Source organism: Schistocerca cancellata, chromosome 8 (genome assembly GCF_023864275.1).
Source record: "Schistocerca cancellata isolate TAMUIC-IGC-003103 chromosome 8, iqSchCanc2.1, whole genome shotgun sequence".
NCBI classification, from domain to species: Eukaryota; Metazoa; Arthropoda; class Insecta; order Orthoptera; family Acrididae; genus Schistocerca; species Schistocerca cancellata.
The window spans coordinates 337,332,712-337,346,198 of NC_064633.1; positions in this window are offsets into that span (position 1 = coordinate 337,332,712).

Consider the following 13,487-nt stretch of genomic DNA (forward strand, 5'->3'; position numbering starts at 1 on the left):
TTTGAATATCCCAACTGGTGAACAATTGTGACAGCACTACCAACAGAGATGTCAAGTTGAGCACTGAGTTGTTTGATGGTGATCCGTCGATCATCTCGACGAGTGTGTTCGCACGCTCCGCCATTGCAGGAGTCACAGCTGTGCACGGCCGGCCCGCACGCGGGAGATCAGACAGTCTTGCTTGACCTTGCGGCGATGATGACACACGCTTTGCCCAACGACTCACCGTGCCTTTGTCCACTGCCAGATCACCGTAGACATTCTGCAAGCGCCTATGAATATCTGAGATGCCCTGGTTTTCCGCCAAAAGAAACTCGATCACTGCCCGTTGTTTGCAACGCACATCCGTTACAGACGCCATTTTAACAGCTCCGTAAAACGCTGCCACCTGTCGGAAGTCAATGAAACTATACGAGACGAAGCGAGAATGTTTGAAAATATTCCACAAGAAATTTCCGATTTTTTCAAACAAAATTGGCCGAGAAAAAAAATGTGTTGCATTACTTATTGAACTGCCCTCGTATGTGTTTTTATACTCCTGAAATAAAATTTAGCACTTTCAAAATTGTTCCACATGAAATGGTTTGTTTACATTTGAAAATATTGTATTATTATGTCAGGAGAAATTGTTTCTGGCGAAGTTAATTGGTTTCTAGCATGGAATGAAGGCTATTTATCCAACGAGAAATAACTTACAATTTGGCATAACTTCTATAAAATTGGGAAATTTGATAAACATTAGTGGCGTTTGCTACAAATTATATGGAAGCAAATTACGTCTTTTAGACATACCAATACTTCTTTAATATATGTTTTTGTTTACTTATCAAGTGAGATCTATAGGAGGATCAACTTTTCGTAAATTTACATTTTCACACAGAAATTCACAAAAACGTTATTGTACATTATATACAAATTAGGGAAGTGTATAATTTGAGGAAGCTTCAGTGCATCACATACTTTTCGACCGAAATGTGGACAAATTTTACTCAAGTGAGAATGGTGTCGTAACTTTCGGTTGATCCAGAGTGGTATCTTAAGTTTTAGTTGATCTAATAATTATTAAAACTTGGTTTGTTACTGGGGACGGTTGCCACTTTTCGCACTGTGCAGATATCTTTTCTGAACTAGTCTGTAACACGGTTTGATCTTATGGTGACTTTACTAGACGATAAACGACAGTGACATCTGCAAACAGTCTATGACGGCTATTCGGATTATCTCTTAAACCGGTTATCTAGAGTTAGAACAACAGACAGCCTATAACACCTCTTTGGGAGTCCTAGGTATCACTATGGTTTCAAAAGATGGCTTCCCGTCAGTTACAATGAACGGTAACTTGTCTGACATGAATTCACGAATCCAGTCGCACAACTGAGACGAAGCTCCGTAAACAGACAATTGTTTAGGAGGTGATTGTGAGGAAGCATGTCAAAAGCTCTGTGGATATACAGATATATGAATTCAATCTGAAGTTTCTTGTCGACAGCATTCGTTACTTCGTGTGAACAAGGAGCCAGTTCTGTTTCACGTAACGAAATTTGAACTCTGTCTGAACACAGGGAAAAGAAATCCGAAGAGGACGATCACCGACACTAAATCCATATCGTATGTCCGGCAGTCTTACAGTCGAGTTCTGTGGTGGGCGGTTTTGGGTGGCGTAGTCTTGAACTATCAGTTCGGTTAGGACTTTGAAATATTATAGGCAATCGAAGGTGCGTCTTTGAAAGTGCAACTTAGGACTTCAGATATCAGTGTGCATAAATTATTATAGTTCTCTTTGTGGCAAAAGATATTTTCGTGTATGCGTGATAAAAAGTTATCAGTAGCGTGTCTTACGTCTCCTACAAAATGAAATGCCACAAGCTGTTGATTTCTATCTTCCATATTTTTATTCCTTACCTCCACATTACTACAACACTTCCTCCACCCACGAAAACGATACAAGGTCTAGCTCTTAACTCTTCTCGCTAAAATCGTTACACCAAAAAGCTTGTAAAAAAATTGGAACGTTAACGGAAACAAATGAATTGCATTTACTTTACATATTTGTTGTGATTATATTATATAAATTTTTCAGTAATTAACAATACAATGTAGTTGCTAACGTATTACAATGAAGAAAATATCCAGAAGAACGAAACATAAAGAAATGATAAGGTATGTACAGAATCCTTGAATTATCATCATTTGGGTGGATGTGCAGTTAAAAAAAGCAACTGATATTGGCACACATGTATACTTATTATAAATGAATTGAAAATAATAGATAATAAAACATAAATACAATACTAGAATGAGACATATTACTTTATTGTATGGTTTACTAAAATAGCGTATTATGTCGTTTACTCAAAATGAGTTAGTCCGAAGTAGTGTCCGGAGGTGGATCCACTGCACTATGTCGGGGTAGGGTTCAGATGTGGCTCCACCTACGTTAGGTCCAGAATAGACTTGGTGATCGGTGCAACCCTCCTATCCATCCATCAAATCACCCATCCAGCCACCCATCCACCCATACACACACACACACACACACACACACACACACACACACACACACACACACGGACACAATACTGCAGTTGGGGGAGTTTACAATTGACTTAGTCAGTTCCTTGAGCATTATTTTCCACCTGTTAAATATATCTTGGTTCTTTCGAATATACGAGGCCATGATAGCTGCAGTTGTCAGTGTTGTGTGTTATCAACATACAAGAAAGTAAAATGGGCATCGCTTTCTTTAGATGGTCATGGAGCAAAATTTTGTAAGAATCAGTGAGCATAAAGTTATATTTAAAATAGCTGAAATCTGCATACTCATCTACGATACGCTAACAATTTAACGCACTCCACCTCCACCATAATCCAAGTGTTTTAGTGTATACAGGGTGTAAATTTTAAGTTGACAGCCGGCCGAAGTGGCCGTGCGGTTAAAGGCGCTACAGTCTGGAACCGCAAGACCGCTACGGTCGCCGGTTCGAATCCTGCCTCGGGCATGGATGTTTGTGATGTCCTTAGGTTAGTTAGGTTTAACTGGTTCTAAGTTCTAGGGGATTAATGACCTCAGCAGTTGAGTCCCATAGTGCTCAGAGCCATTTTTTTTAAGTTGACAAACCAGAATAACTCGAAAAATAAGATTCACACGAAAAAATGTGTAGAATCCAAAGTTGATTATTTTCGAGGGGGACATCTGCTGGTGCTAAAATTAATCCGTCACCCCACCCTCCTGGGGGTGGGGCGGGAGGCAACTTTAAAATTTCAAATGGGAACGCCCAGTTTTTTTATTGCAGAATCAGATTCTACATAACAAACTACGTACATTTTGTGTTAAACATTTGTTTTGATTCTTGGTAGTTGCTGCTGTAATTCAAGAAAATCCATGTTCTCATTTTTGCGTGGAAAATGGTTACGGATAAATAAAAAATACTTATTTACTTCGTAAATTTTGATACGCTAAAACTAAAACTCTTCCTCTATCCCCATAGGGTGGGGTTTGAGAGAGAGGAATTCGAGTTTTACAAAAGTTAACCCAAACTTATCCTAATCTGCGGAAAAAATTAATATATCACCATAGGGCTTCAGTTCTTGAATATGTATTTAGAATCGTCGTCATCAAGGTAACTCACATATCGCACTTTATCACACGCAGCAGAACGTTGAAATATACTAGCAATACCAGCCACTTCTATTCCTCCTCTACTACCACCATATTTAGCAGCGCAATTATTTTCATGTTTACCTTTATTTTTTGTGGACACCTAAAATATTTAGATATTACTGCTACGTCTAAAACTTACCTTATATACATACTGGTGGCAGATACTACATCATGAAGAGATTTGTGTCTCCGTTTATGCCAGGTACCATGGAATGCTGCAGTCAAATCTCTGTTACCACTATTTTTTTCTAAAACTGCCTCTTCCACAGCTTTCTTCATAGGTTCTATACAGACATCCTATAATTCTGTAATAGTTCGTAAACTTGGCTGGGTGATTTGGAAGATTCATAATGCCACAGAAAACTACAACTGCAGTAGCGCCCTTACCAACTGTACGTAATACATAAACAAATGTAATGTAGTGTTCATAGATTTCGCTTCCATTTTCTTCATTTGAAGATACTGCAACACTCTTCCAAAAGGTGGCCAAGAATAAGCACTTACTGCACTTCACTTCCATTCCACTGGCAAGTACTACGTGATTTTTTGTAGAGTGTTCCTGACCGACTTCACTACACTGAATACATCTTACACAGTTTGCAATAACTCAGTTGAGAGCTGACATATCAAATATTTCGTTGTCATCCTATTCGCCCATAAAGCATTCATATTTTTCACTGAAAGTACCAAGCTTCCTCTGCGAAGTATTTTCGTTCTCACTTTCATTGCAATGGGCAGGTGTACCAGCAAGGTTAGGTTCACACACTTGGTTATTGTCTTTATTGTTTACGCTAAAACACCTACCTTTGGCTTTCCAACATTTCTGCTTTTCTTGAACGCCTTCAGACGTTTTCTAGTCACTTTAAGTTTACCCATGATTATCCTTCAATAAAACCCATGATTGTCCTTCAATGAACACCATTCACTACGAATATTTTCAGGATTACAAAAGAGTGAGTAAACATGAAACATACGATAATCGAGCGAGCGATATATGTCGAATTATCACAGGTTAACCACAACACTTACTTTGTAACACTAAAATGTACGTTATGAGAGTGTGATTCATTTGTACAACATTTTTCAGCAGTCTGACAGTGCCACAGTGGGTCACGCCCATGCAGCACATATTTGAAAAATATTTTAAAAAGTAGTTATAGTCTTCTGAACTGAATAAATTATATATCAGTTGAAAGGGGAAAGTCTGTAGATTTTTAAAATGCAAGAAAGTAAAAATTCAACAGTTCATGATTTTGAACCTTTCCGGAGCCCCTTGAAGAATTAATCTTCATGAAAGCTTTGCCTAAATAATTAAGCTTATTTCAAAATTATAACAACTTGCTAATAACTAAGTCCAATGATAAGGTATGTTTGTTCTCATTTTCTAATTTGGTAAATAAACGCAAAGTTGGAGTACAATCAGCTTTCAAATTATTCGACATTAAACCTCCATATCCCTATTATTACTAAAAAATTTTAAAAGATAAGTAATTCTGTATCGCGTTGCAGCTCGCTAGATTCGCCTGTTAAATGTATGTTATGCTGGGGCATAACACTGTTGCATTGCACATGGAAGAGTTATTTAAGTAATTTATTTCAGCTTGCTGCAGTGTAATGCAACCGCAAGCCATAGCTTAGTTATCCGATTTCATACAGGTAAGACTAAGTGATTATTAGGGCCAGAGTTGAACATTGTTTACGCACTTAGGATTACATTCACAGTCTGATCTCATTTAGTTCAATGACTGTGTGGGTGTTTTACATTAGAGATCTAAACAATCAGATTACCTATAAAGTGTACAGAGCATTATGGTTGCAAGGATTGCATGTAACGTTGGTAATAATGCACGTAGGTACTTCAAACAGAGAAGTTTCATATGGTGTGCAAATAATGGCTACATACAGCCACCAGTGAGCATAAAGTTGCGTCACATACACAGTGAGGCTAAGTCTAAAGGTTTCACCGAGATGCTAAAGTGAAAATTCTCTTTCGGGAAGTTGCATTTAGACACTCACATAGGTAAGAACTTAGAAAGCCGATACAGAAAAAATTCTTGGTTGCACAAGTGTTTTTTTCTGTATCCAAACTTACAGATGAAGTTATTTTTATGGATAGCGACGAACACACTTAGGGAGGCCGAAAATTAGAAAGAACAGTAAATCTAGATGACATACTCTGCTCTGGAAAAATCCAAGTTTTGATTTGTAATCTTTGATTGAGAGCAATCTTTTGATGTACGTACTAACAACTTTCCGTTTAATTTTGATTTTTGGCATTTATGTACAGGTAATGATTTTCGTTTCTGTACGTTTTTAGACCTTCGGTCCCCATACCGTTCCGGTTCAGTCAGTATACTTTTAAATAAGATTTGAACGCAGAAGGGACCGGTGGTCCGTGAAGGTCCCCGAATTCTCTTACTGAGAGGTGGCCTCAGTGTCTTTGCAAGTTGTACAAATGAGCACCAGATAATGACCCCTATCCACCTGCTGCTGTGAATGCAATTTTTTGTTTTGTTTCCACCTATTTTACGAAAGACTGGAAGAACGCACTCTCAGTTCGAAAAGACAGGTTACTTAAGAATCAAGAGAATTATTTATCAGTTACACAATGAAAGAGGTCTGTTGAGAGATTTTTTTATTTGCATTTCTGGAATTTGTACGTACTATGAATGTCTCAGACGCTAGGCGGCAATTCTGAGTCGCTTATTATTCGCGCGCAGTCTTTGGTCAGAGTAGCAGAGTAGCTGTTTCGCTGGAAGATGTGCTTGTTTTTGTCGTCGCTGCTGGGCAGCGAGGAGCGCGGGAACTCGATTGTTAATGGAACAAAGAGACAGGCGCCGAGCAAAGGACTCGTGGCAATGTAAACGTAAAGTTAAGTGCATATGTGTTTAAGTAAAATCATTTGTATTTACATATTGTGAGATAGAAGAGAAAGATTCTATTAGTGATTTAGAGTGAAAAGAATATGAAGAGGAGTGAAGGAAATATATTTATTTATTGGTACTGCAGTCGCATGAACTTGTTGAATGAGACATCCATTATCAGGGAAGTTTAGATTTTTTAAATTAAAGACTGAACAATTTTCACTGTAAGGTATTTTTCATGTTTATTAATGATTTGTCTAACATTTTCAAGAGTAAGAGTTTGGTATAAATGTTGTAGTTTGTCAGTGTTAATGAGTCTTGTAAAATGAATTGCATACAAGTAATAAAATAGCAATTTAAAAACAGATTGTAAAATGAATTTTTCACCTAAGAACATTGTCCACATTCTCGATCCAAGTAATATTTTATTTAAAGAGTGTCTCACTCAGTGATGTGTATAAAATAGTTTACTTTCTGTCTGGAGCATTGCACTAAGCTCTCAGCTTCTGTAGTCAGAAATTTGCAGCTGGCTTACAGAGAGCAGCAAACGCCGCTTCCAAGCAATTTCATTAGCAGGTATGATATTTTCATTAAAGGATCAGTTTGCGACGAAAATTATCAACGCATAGGGACCATTTCATGAACAACATTATTAGGCAGACCATTTACGCACAGGGACCACTTTGTTTAATTAAAGAGACTAGTAGTGATGGTTGGTTGTTTTGGGGAAGGAGACCAGACAGCGAGGTCATCGGTCTCATCGGATTAGGGAAGGACGGGGAAGGAAGTCGGCCGTGCCCTTGGAAAGGAACCATCCCCGTATTTGCCTGGAGCGATTTAGGGAAATCACGGAAAACCTAAATCAGGATGGCCGGACGCGGGGTTGAACCGTTGTCCTCCCGAATGCGAGTCCAGTGTCTAACCACTGCGCCACCTCGCTCGGTACTAGTAGTGAAGTTCAGGATTTAATCAGTTTGTATATTTCAAGAAAGATTGTAAAACAGGGCCAAATTCATGTTCTATTCTCTCAGGTAGATATATTGATTTCTCTCGCAGTTCTAAATGCAAAAGTCGCCCAAAGCTAAACAATAGTAAAGCTGCAACCAATCAACCACGGCAACATGAGTTTAAAGTCAAACGAAAAGGGTTTTTTTTTTTTTTTTGAGGAAACTTTTAACATGTTACAGTAGACATCAACACTGAATAGTGGTTAATTCTGGTACATTAAGCACTTGTCCTGAGCAGCTTAAACAACTGTTTGAAGAAGCATCGGTAATTACATAAGTAAGGGAATTTTTCTTTGCCCAAAATTTCGTGCAGATAAAATTACGATGGAAATAGAGGCTGGTAACCAGCGATTATATTACTTCGTGAAAATTCTTTCGATAGGGATTCAGAAGTGGCAATCAAAGCCTAGGGTGAACTCTGTAGACTCCCCCAGTGAAGCACGACGAAAGGCACGGAGATGAGGAAGAAAAAATTGAAGATATCTATTTTCATATGTCTGTGATGGTGTGGTTCGCTAATTACAGTCTCTGGCCGCTATAATACAGTCATTACTCTGTCAATTTATGTCATTTCCCAGATAAAAAAGAAAAAAATACAATATACTGAAATAAATGTACGATCACACATAAGTGCTTGACACTTATATACCCCAAATCAGCATATGTTAATGTTTTGACGAGCGGACAACTGCACATGGCACGTATTACAAAAGTTATTCGGAAAGTAAGGAACGATCGGTCGAGAATCGGAAACCACAGTGAAAATCAAAACTGTGTTATTTGCAACAGTTTGCTATGCCTTCCAGCTACTTCTCTACATAGTCGCTGTTCCGATTCCGACATCCACCGTGGCGTTGCACCAAGTTTCCAATACCCTTGTCGTAGAAGGTAGCCTCGTGTCCTTTCCGACGATTTTCTACGCTGAACTGCAGGTAAACGTCTGTGCCGAACCTTGGACAGATGCCCTATCCACAATAAATATCATTTTTATGTCTCACAGTTTTAGCGCAGTCGTATTCTGAAACCCCAGAGGTACTTGTGAATAATGACGTATTCACAACTAACGATGGCAGCTCACCTTTCGCTGTCAAAACTGCGAGCTATACATGGTGTTAGGGGTACTGGTACAGACATTGTGATAACTGGCACCTTTATATGCCCCCACTTCAGCGCGTTAGTTTTTCCTGCAAACACATCACATAATTTACAATCTGACGTTATCCGAACGGTTATACGTGTGTCACGAAGTAGACTACGCCTGTCAGTATAGACTTCCCGTTTGGCATCCATGTGTTGACATTCAGTACCTGACCTGTTGCCTTGGGGAAAATAGACCCCCCCCCCCCCCCCAAATTGTAGACTGTTAAAGAAGATACGAGCGTATGGAATAAGTTCACAGATATGTGAGTGGCTCGAAGCCTTCTTAAATAATAGAACCCGGTATGTTGTCCCTGGCGGAGAGTGTTGATCAGAGGCAAGGTAATCGTCATAAGTGACCCAGGTAAGTGTGGTAGGACCGCTGTTGTTCTCTGCATACATAAATGATTTGGCGGACACCGTGGGCAGCAGTCTGCGGTTGTTTGCTAATGATGCCATGGGCTACGGTAATATTGAAGTTGAGTGACTGTAAGAAGATACGACTTAGAGAAAATTTCCATTTGGCAGCTAGCTCTAAATGTGGAAAAATGTAAGTGAATCCGGATGAGTAGCAGGAAAAACCCTGTAATGTTCCCTTACATTATTATTAGTGTCCAGCTTGACACAGTCAAGTCATTTAAATGTCTGGGCGTAACGTTGCAAAGGGATGTGAGGTGGAAGCGTGTGAAAACCGTGGTAGGGAAGGCAGGTGGTCGACTTCTGTTTACTGGGAGCATTTTAGGAAAGAGTGGTTCACCTGTAAAGGAGACCGCATGTAGGACGTTGGTCCGACCTATTCTTCAGTACTGCTCGAATGTCTGAGATCCATACCGGATAGTGTTGAAGGAAGACATCGAAGAAATTCAGAGGAGGGCTCCTAGATTTATTACCGGTAGGTTCGAACAAAATGTAAGTGTTACGGAGATGTTCCGGGATTCAAATGGGAATTTCAGGAGGAAAGGAGGCGTTCTTTTCGGAAAACACTATTCAGAAAATTTAGAGAAACGGAATTTGAAGCTGAATGCCCAACGATTCTGCTCCCGCCAACACACATCGCTCATAAGAACCACGAAGATAAGATACGAGGCGGATTTTTTAAGTAAGTACCGTTTTGAAATTAAAAAAGAAGTGCTAAGATATCTCAATAGTTTTATTTTTACATGAAAGCCTGTACCTTAATCAACTTTTCTACATAATCTCCGTCAATACTGAGGCATTTGTCATACGGTTGTACAAGTTATTGCATACCCTCCTCATATAAGTCTGCCACCTGACTTGTTAACCACCGCACTTCAGAGGAGGGCTCCTAGATTTATTACCGGTAGGTTCGAACAAAATGTAAGTGTTACGGAGATGTTCCGGGATTCAAATGGTAATTTCAGGAGGAAGGGAGGCGTTCTTTTCGGAAAACACTATTCAGAAAATTTAGAGAAACGGAATTTGAAGCTGAATGCCCAACGATTCTGCTCCCGCCAACACACATCGCGCATAAGAACCACGAAGATAAGATACGAGGCGGATTTTTTAAGTAAGTACCGTTTTGAAATTAAAAAAGAAGTGCTAAGATATCTCAATAGTTTTATTTTTACATGAAAGCCTGTACCTTAATCAACTTTTCTACATAATCTCCGTCAATACTGAGGCATTTGTCGTACGGTTGTACAAGTTATTGCATACCCTCCTCATATAAGTCTGCCACCTGACTTGTTAACCACCGCACTTCAGAGGAGGGCTCCTAGATTTATTACCGGTAGGTTCGAACAAAATGTAAGTGTTACGGAGATGTTCCGGGATTCGAATGGGAATTTCAGTAGGAAAGGAGGCGTTCTTTTCGGAAAACACTATTCAGAAAATTTAGAGAAACGGAATTTGAAGCTGAATGCCCAACGATTCTGCTCCCGCCAACACACATCGCGCATAAGAACCACGAAGATAAGATACGAGGCGGATTTTTTAAGTAAGTACCGTTTTGAAATTAAAAAAGAAGTGCTAAGATATCTCAATAGTTTTATTTTTACATGAAAGCCTGTACCTTAATCAACTTTTCTACATAATCTCCGTCAATACTGAGGCATTTGTCATACGGTTGTACAAGTTATTGCATACCCTCCTCATGTAAGTCTGCCACCTGACTTGTTAACCACTGCATCACCACTGTTTTGACTTCGTCATCGTCTTGAAGACTCTGACCGCCCAGGTGTTTCTTCAAGTGCAGGAACAGATGGTACTCACTGGGCGCAAGATCGGGGCTGTACAGAGTTTCCCATCGAAAAGATGTGATGAGATCTTTGGTCTGATTCGCAACATGTGGACGGGCGTTGTCTTGCAGCAAAACGATGCCCTTGCTCAACTTCCATGGACTGTTGCTTCGATTCTGGTGTGACGTAGGCCACCCATGTTTCATCGCCCGTAACAAGTTGGCTTAAGAAATCATCACCGTCGTTGTGGTTCCACTCAAGGAAAGTCAATGCACTGTCCAAACGTTTGGTTTTGTGCACATCCGTCAATATTTTCGGTACCCAACGTGCGCACAATTTTCGGTAATTCAAGTGCTCGGTCACAGTGCCATACAAAGCACTACGAGAAACATTAGAAAAGTCATCCCGCAAGGAGGAAATCGTAGAGCGTATGTTTTCTCTCACCTTATTGTCCACTTCCTGCACCAAACTTTCATTAACGACCGAAGGACGCCCACTCCGTTGTTCAACATGCACATAAAATTATTGAGATAACTTAGCACGTCTTTTTTTTAAAAAACACGCCTCGTACAAGAAATTAGGGCTCGTTGGGAGGCGTACAGAGGTTCGTTTTGCCCTCACTGTATTTGCGAGCGAATTAGGAGCGGAAATGACGAGTAGTGGTACAGGGTACATTCCAGCGGACACCTTATGGTGACTTGCGGAGTATCTATGTAGATGTAGATGTAGATGTAGATAGATATTAGTGACTTGTTTGAACCACGCGTATTTGGAGGTACTAAGCAATCGAAAAACATACTACTCGTAATAGCTGTAATTTTTAGTCTGCCAATGAAGTAAATACTGATATAAAGCTGTTCAGTATACTGTCATCAGTCATCAACAGAAATATCTGTACTTACACCGCTAATATCCTGTGGGTTGACCTCATATGCAGAAATATCTGCATTTACACCACTAACAAAAAAAAATGGTTCAAATGGCTCTGACCACTATGGGACTTAACATCTGTGGTCATCAGTCCCCTAGAACTTAGAAATACTTAAACCTAACTAACCTAAGGACATCACACACATCCATGCCCGAGGGAGGATTTGAACCTGCGACCGTAGCAGCAGCACGTTCCGGACTCTTCAGCGTCAAGAACCGCTCGACCACAACGGCCGGCATACCACTAACATCCTGGGGTAGACTTCATATGCCGGGTGGCGGTGCGGTTCTAGGCGCTTCAGTTTGGAACCGCGTGACCGCTACGGTCGCAGGTTCGAATCCTGCCTCGGGCATGGATGTGTGTGATGTCGTTAGGTTAGTTAGGTTTAAGTAGTTCTAAGTTCTAGGGGACTGATGACCACAGATGTTAAGTCCCATAGTGCTCAGAGCCATTTGAACAATTTTTTAGAGTTCATATGCAGAATTAAAATTTCTGTAACTTTTGGATATCAGCTGTTATTTTAGATGAGGCGGTGGTACGCCCAGAAGTATTTATTCGGCCGACTTTTATTTTTCACCTGCTGGTCGTCCGGCGCAGCCCGTGTGTCGCGTGGAGACGATGGCTTTGTTAGCGAGCGCCGGGCTCCTCCGTGACTCAGCGACGCCTACCTGCGCCGCTGCTCATCTTTTCATGACCGCCGCTTCCGCTGCGCCGCCCCCGCGCCGCCTCTCCGCCCCCGCCGCCGCCGCTTTGTTGGGCCGCCATTTTTTAATACGCGCCGCCGCCGCCGCCGCCGCCGCTGCCGCCACCGCTGTCACCTCCTGCGAGCGCTTTGTGTTTGTGCGGGGCGAGCTGCGAGCCGCGCCTCTCAGCGTAATGGCTTCCCGGCTCTGCGGATGCTCACACCCTGCCCCCGCCTAACACCATTACACCTGCTCTCTGTCCCTACCTGGGCGCTCTCGACTTCTCGGGGTTAAAGCTCGTCCCTTATGCGCTGTCCTATCTGGCTCTTTTTGAAGTGAACAGTCCGTGCGTGGCGATAGGCGTCTCTGATTGTTTCAATACTGCGGAGTCCAATGTCATACAAATTTTCCGCTCGCTTCCTTTCCGTGCTCAAGAGGAGATGTTGTGGTACACGAGTGTTCTTCCTCTTCCGACTTTCAACTAGCAGGTTACTTTGCTGCCTGTATCTTATGGCGTAATCATGTTCTCTACCTCTCCACGATTACTTCGCAATTCGTACTGAAGTGTTCGGCAGAGGGATAATAGAAACACTTTCAGAGCGTTTCTAGACCATTCCGATGTCGAATAACACGAGGGAACAAGAACACCTAAATCTCCCCATGCGAGCTCTCCATTCTTTCATTTTCTTACGATTTTCATTTTTCTTTATAAAGGGTGGTCCATTGATAGTGAGCGGGACAAATATCTCACGAAATAAGCATCAAACTAAAAAACTACAAAGAACGAAACTCGTCTAGCTTGAAGGGGGAAATCGGATGTAGCTGTGGTTGCCCCGCTAGATGGCGCTGCCATAGGTCAAACGGATATCAACTGCGTTTTTTTCAATAGGAACCCCCATTTTTATTACATATTCGTCTATTCGTCTAGTACGTAAAGAAATATAAATGTTTTACTTGGACCACTTTTTTCGCTTTGTGATTGATGGCGCTGTAATATTCACAAACA